Source organism: Oratosquilla oratoria, chromosome 1, assembly GCF_046742065.1.
Source record: "Oratosquilla oratoria isolate Oo_2021 chromosome 1, ASM4674206v1, whole genome shotgun sequence".
In the NCBI taxonomy this organism is placed as follows: domain Eukaryota; kingdom Metazoa; phylum Arthropoda; class Malacostraca; order Stomatopoda; family Squillidae; genus Oratosquilla; species Oratosquilla oratoria.
The window spans coordinates 77,932,988-77,939,826 of NC_134777.1; positions in this window are offsets into that span (position 1 = coordinate 77,932,988).

The following is a 6,839-nucleotide window of genomic DNA, read 5'->3' on the forward strand; positions in this document are numbered from 1 at the left end:
ACTCGTGATCGACAGCTATTTCCCTCCTGGAAGAGAGCTCAGAGCTCGTAGGTCCGATCTATGGGTAATGCTATGACCTTGCACACACACACACACCCAACTCCCCGCCCACGAGAGTTGGAGTAACACCTCTCAGCGCTGCGATACTGATATTACTTCAGCCCCGGGCGAGGGTTGAACCCGGACCTCCGTAGTGGCAAGCCAGAGCTCTAACCACAGCGCCAGGTGTGTGTGTTTACCTAGTTGTATTTTACGGGAAGGGGATCTATGCTCGTGGTGTCCCGTCTTCATATCTCATTTTATCTAAACTATTTTTAAATTCATGTATTGTTTTTGCACACACTACTTTCTCATCTAACTTGTTCCAACTGTCTATAACTCTGTGAGGAAAGCTGTTCTTTTTCAGATCTCTTCTATAGCTGTCTTTCTTGATTTTCTTTCCGTGTCCTCTTGTATTTCTATCATCCCATTTTATTATATCCTCTCTCTATGTGTGTGTGTGTGTGTGTGTGTGTGTGTGTGTGTGTGTGTGTGTGTGTGTGTGTGTGTGTGTGTGTGTGTGTGTGTGTGTGTGTGTGTGTGTGTGTGTGTGTGTGCGTGTGAAAGGGTGTAGTGTTCTTGTATGAAGGAGAACATAGGAAGGAAAGCAACGCAGTGATCTTTATCTTTTTAGTCACCGAATCAGGCGAGAATATGGCGAGCCTGAATTCTGGAGCTGGAAGTCCTCGATCGATGCTAGGAGGGAGAAGGTCTTGGAGGTGGAGGCGATTTGTTGCTGCGGTGATTGGTGAGGCTGTTCTGCCTTCGGTTGGCAGGCCGTGCTCTTAAACCCCGTTGTGGGATCACAGACGGGTCCCGTTGGAACGTCTAGCCTTCTGATTGGCCGCCTTCCCTTTGTCTGTGATCCTCGTGAGTGAGCTGCGAGTCTTGACGAATGGAAGCCCCTCACTCGCGTTAGTGACGTCATCAGTCTGGGTTGGACTGGGCAGGGAAGCAGACATCTCCGGTGTGTCCGGCGTCAGTGGTTGAGACAACGTCCCCCCCCCCCTTCTTTGGAAGCAAGCAGCGCGGAGGGTAAGGAGTCGCACGAGCGGAGTGGGAATTGCGGGCAGGCCTTCTAACCGGACGGCCGGAGCGGGTGATTGTCCTGTCGAGCGAGATCTCTGGAGAGGATGGGCTGGATAATGAAGAAGAGGGCGGCGGCCGGCTGTAAGCGTGGTCGTGATTTTGACGAAAGGGTCCTGGTTGGGAATGGAGCTGTGGAGATAGACGGGTAGGTGAGTGGGGTAAAGGTAAAGTCGAAATTGAGACCAGGAGGAAGGTACTGTGTTGAGGCTTGGGGGAACAATTTTGGTGGAGGGAAAAGGTGGGGTGGCTTGATGTGGATTAGTGGTATGGATGTGTTGTAAGAGGGAGAGGAGGTGGTAGGAAGGGTTGGAATGGAAAGAAGGGTTGGAATGGAGAGAAGGAGGGAGGTGAGCTGGTTTGAGCCTGTCGATGGAAATGCTGTCTGGCTTAGAACCTCGGTCAATGAGGAAGTGCTTCGCTGATCTATTGATAACTTTGTAGGGTCCATCATACGATCGTTGGAGAGGGATTCGTCTGGAGTCCCGCCTGACGAAGACACGGTCCGTTGAATCAAGGGATGTAGTGGGTTTGTGTGTGTCGTCCGTGGTGGCGGGGGACGGGTGTTGGCAAAGGTCTCCCTGAGTAGTTGAAGGAGGGTGTGTCGGTTAGGGTCGCCGACAGCAGGGGTGGCTATCTCCCCGGGAAGGCGAAATCCCTCTGCATACACTAACTGGGATGGGGATACGTCGCTGTCGACCTTGGGAGTGTTGAGAATTGAAAGGTGCACCAGAGGGAGGGCATCGGCCCAACCATATGAGGGTTGCTGTGCTTTTAGTGACTCTTTCAGCTGGCGGTGGAACCTTTCCACGAGTCCATTGGCTTGTGGGTGGTACGCAGTGGTCCGGTTGCGGTTGGTGCCAAGGAACTTGAAGAGTCTGGACCTAAGGTCAGATTCAAACTGGGCGCTTCTGTCGGTGATGATAGTGTGAGGGGCACCGAATCTGGATACCCAACCTTAGAGGAAGGTACGGACGGTTGTCTCAACAGAAATATCAGGAATAAGGATCGCTTCTAGCCACCTGGTGTATCTGTCGATGCAAGTGAGCAGGTAACGCATTCCACGAAAAGGAGGTGGGGGCCCACAATGTCCACATGGACCGATTGGAAGCGTTTTGTGGGTGCGGGGAAGCGATGGAGTGGGATATGGATGTGGCGCGTTACCTTCGATGACTGGCAGGTAAGGCAGGTACAGAGCCATTCTCTGAAGTCTTTATTGATTCCAGGCTAGACGACGCGATCTGTGAGGAGACGTTGTGTTGCCCGAATTCCAGGATGACTGTGGTTGTGGAACGCCGAAAACACATCCTTGAGATGACAGGCCGGGATGTATGGTCGGGGTTTGCCTGTAGAGATGTCACACCACATTGGAGTGGGAGTATTGGGGAGCTGTCGGAGCTGCAGGGAGGATGTGTTATCCAGGCGGAGGTGATGGAGTTCTTCGTCGTTATTCTGGGAGGCTGCGATGAATGCATAGTCGATGGGTAGGTGCTCAGGGATGACGCTACAGGTAATCCTGGACAAGGCATCAGCATCATGGTTATCTTCTCCTTTGATGTATTTGATGCGAGTGTCAAATTGGGATAAGAATGACAGCTGCTGAAAGATTCTCGATGAGTGATGGTCAGATACTCTGTCCAGTGCGTTGGTGAGAAGCTTGTGTTCGGGAAGGATAGTGAAAGGACGTCCATCTAGAAGGTAGAGTAAGTGCTGAAACGGCCAAAACAATGGCCAGAAGCTCTATATCAATGCCATTGTAGCGCATTTGGGGAGTTTCCAACAGTTTGGAGAAAATGAGTTCGGCTGGAGCTGTCCGTTAACCCTCTGTTGGAGTACTGCACCTACGGCTGTAGAGGAGGCGTCAGTGGTGAGGATGGTAGGACCATTAGCCACCGGGTAGGACAGGCAGGTGAAGTTTGCCATTGCAGCCTTAATCTGCCTGAATGCTTGGGTTGATTCAGGAGACCACCTAACGGGAACGACCGATCGCTTGGAACGGTTCTTGGTGAGGTTCAGAGGTGCAAATTTGGCGGCCGCATCGGGGATAAATTGATAATAACAATTGATGATCCCTAGGAACTGGCGCAACATTTTGACTGAGGATGGCTGCGGGAAGTCGGTGATGGTGTCCACTTTTTGAAGAAGAAGAGAGAGGCCCTCTATTGGTATACAGTGTCCGAGGAAGTCGAGTGATGGCACTCCTAGAAGGCACTTTGATGGGTGTATCCTGAGGCCATAATCCTGCATTCGGCGGAAAAAGAGGAAGAGATGGTGCCAGTGCTGGTCGTGATTATCAGAGGCCATCAGTATATCATCGATGTAGACGGTGACGAAGTTGAAGTCTCTGAGAGCGTGATCCATAAACCGCTGGAATGTTTGGACAGCACTCTGGAGGTCAAATGACATCATTCTCCACTCAAAGAGGCCGAAGGGAGTGATAATGGCTGTTTTCTGAAGATCCTCTTGTGCTACAGGAATCTGGTGGAATTGCCCTGACAAGGTCGATCTTAGAGAACACTTGCTTCCCGTGGAGATTGAAGTGGAAGTCTTGGGAATGTGGAATGGGGTAGCGGTTGAGTTGACGATAATTGCCACAGACCCGCCATTGGTTGGTTGGGTGGTGGAGGTGTCTTGGGAACCATATGGGGTGGCGATGCTCAATCACTTTCAGAGGGGCGGATGATACTTTGGTCGAGTAGTTCTTGGAACTCTTGCTTGGCGGCTGCCAACCTCTCTGACATCAAGGCTTACTGTAGACCGGCGGCCCAGTCGTTTGAATATGGTCCACTATGTTGTGGGGCCGGGTAGTGGTGGCCTTGTATAGAGACGTCAGCTGAGGGAAGTCTCGCAGGGTTTGTGTGTATTCACCAACTGGCTGAAGGGAGGACTCTTTGGAAGAAGTGTCATTAGTGATGGTTCCTAGTATGCGACTTGTTGCATGGTACAGGCAGTTATCCCTGGTGCTGACTGACATTTTGTAATGCTCTAGAATGTCATAGCCTAGGATGAGTTGATGGACGTCTGCAATAACAAAGGTCCAGGGGAACTTGACATTCTGGAGATCCAGGACAACGTAGTGGCTGCCATATGTGGCGATGAGTGTAACGTTGGCTGCGAGCAGATCGTATGACAGAAGGTCTTTACCTTGACTCGGGGCTGCTGCAGGAGGCATGATGCTGACGACTGAGCCCGTGTCCACCAGGAAGGAGAGTCCAGAATGCTCATCACGCATAGAGAGGAGGGTGGAGGCATGGTTGGCGGGGGTGGCGGTGCCTATCGACCCCGGCGTCTGGCGTTTCCCGACCAGCTGCAAGGCTTGGTACATCTGAGTGTTTTCTCACCAAAGCGGGCATGGTATCAGCAGGCACTACTATCCCTCGGTGGCACAACACTTCGTGGTTGATTTTTGCAAGTTAATTAACTCAGCAATTTTCTTATTTCGGCCATTTCCTCTCGTAGCTGCTGCACACTTTGGTTCCCGATACTGTTCGACGGATGAACGATTCTGCTCACTGCACTATTGACTGCGGGAAAGCTGGTCGAGGGGTGGTAACTGGGAGGTCCGCGATCACTAGCACCTGTAGTATCACTGCACACTATGTTCACTGCACTGTTGCTCTTTTCTGAGAGCATGGTGTTTATCGGAGGCCCGCAAACCACTAGCACTTGTAATATTGTTCACTGCAGTGTTGCTTCTTTCGGAGAGCGTGGTGTTTATCGACGCTTGTAGAGACCTATGGCGTTGGTACATCCTGTCGACGGTGGAGCAGTAAGCGTGGTCGTCCTTGTCAGCAGTTAGGGCGTCCAGATTTAACTGTAGGTCAACCGACATCTTGGAGAAGTGTATTGACCGAAAAAGTTCCTTGGGAAGGTGCAACTTTGTACGAGCGTGGAGTGTTGCCATTCTCCTGAAAAGCGCTGATGGCCAGTCGTCTCCGAGTTGGGTTTGTTGTATTTCCTTGTAAAGTTTCTCGTCAAATCTGGTGTAGTAGTTCCTCAAGGGCGCTTTGAGGGCGTCACACTTGCGTTCCGCTGGTGGTGTAATGATGACGTTTTGGACGAGAGGGATAACTTCCGTCGGTGGGCGGCAATATACGCTCCAAAGGCTTGCTGATCGGTCACCCCCAGTCTAAGTGGCCAAATATCCTTGAGCGTTTACTAGCCAGTTTTCCACGTCATGGAAAAAACTGGGGAGTTTGAATTTTTATTCTGCCATCTTCCTGGTTGTCACTCCGGGGTCACCAGTTTGTAGTATTCTGGTATGAAGGACAACCAAGGAAGGAAATCAACGCAGTGATCTTTATCTTTGGCGAGAATATGGCGAGCCTGAATTCTGGAGCTGGAGGTCCTCGATCGATGCTAGGAGGGAGGAGGTCTTGGAGGTGGAGGCGAGTTGTTACTGTGGTGATTAGTGAGGCTATTCTGCCTTCGGTTGGCAAGAGGCCGTCCTTTTAAACCCCGTTGTGGGATCACAGACGGATCCCGTTGGAACGTCTAGCCTTCCGATTGGCCGCCTTCCCTTTGTCTGTGATCCTCGTGAGCAAACTGTGAGTCTTGACGAGTGGATGCGCCTCCACTCGCGTTAGTGACGTCATCAGTCTGGGTTGGACTGGGCAGGGAAGCAGACATCTCCGGCGTGTCCGGCGTCGGCGGTTGAGACAACGTCACCACATGGGCACCAGCTCATAAAGTTGTTGTAGCGGAATGTTATGGTACTGTAGCAAAGATCGTTGAAAATTGGTTTCTACCGGAACAGATATAATATGTCGATGAGACAGGATTGCAACTGAAAAAAATTACCAAATCGTTCATTCATTTCCAAGGAGGAGAAAACTATCCCAGGCTACAAGACATCTAAAGAACGTTTGACCTTATTGTTGGGCGGTAATTGTGCAGGTGACTATAAACTAAAACCGCTGTCTCATCATGTACAAAAAACCCGCTCGCGAAAGAACGTAGTCATGGCATCTCTCCCAGTTATTTGGGCTGCTGTTTCAAAGCGTGGGTAACAGTAGTTATTTTTGAAGATGGGTTTTTACATCAATTTGTACCTGAAGCAGAAAAATATTGTAAGGAGGAAAAGATTCCTCTTAAGATTTTGCTTCGCTTAGATAACGCTCCAGGCCACCTAGATACATTTGACATCTTCACCCCGAGTTACCGTCATCTACCTCCCCCTAACACTGCATCTGTTTCAACCGATGGACCAAGGGATAATTGCAATCTTCAAGCGCTACTACATGAAGCGTACCCTACGTCAAACTATTGCAGCAACTAACCTGAATGAGTCTACCAAAGTCCGTGACTTTTGAAAAGGATATAACATCTACAAAGTAGTAATGAACATATCAGCTACATGGAATAAGATTCAGAGCACGGCTATGAATGGAGTGTGGAAACAGCTATGCCTATTATTTGTGGAGGATTTCAAGGGCTTTGATGAAGCTACAAACAATAGATCCTTGGTGACGTTGAGCAGTAAGCTGCAGATGGGTTTAAACGAGGAAGATTTCGTAGAACTATTTGAGAAAGATAAGGAGCCCCTGACGAACGAAGAGGTGATGGAGCTTCATGAGCAACAAAATAAAGAATAAGAATCAGACCCCGAGCCTCGTCACTTTACCACAGTGGTTCAGATATGTTCAATTACTGAACAAAGGTACTTTTTCAAGTTAGAAATGTCAATTGGTAGGATACAATGAATGTACATTATG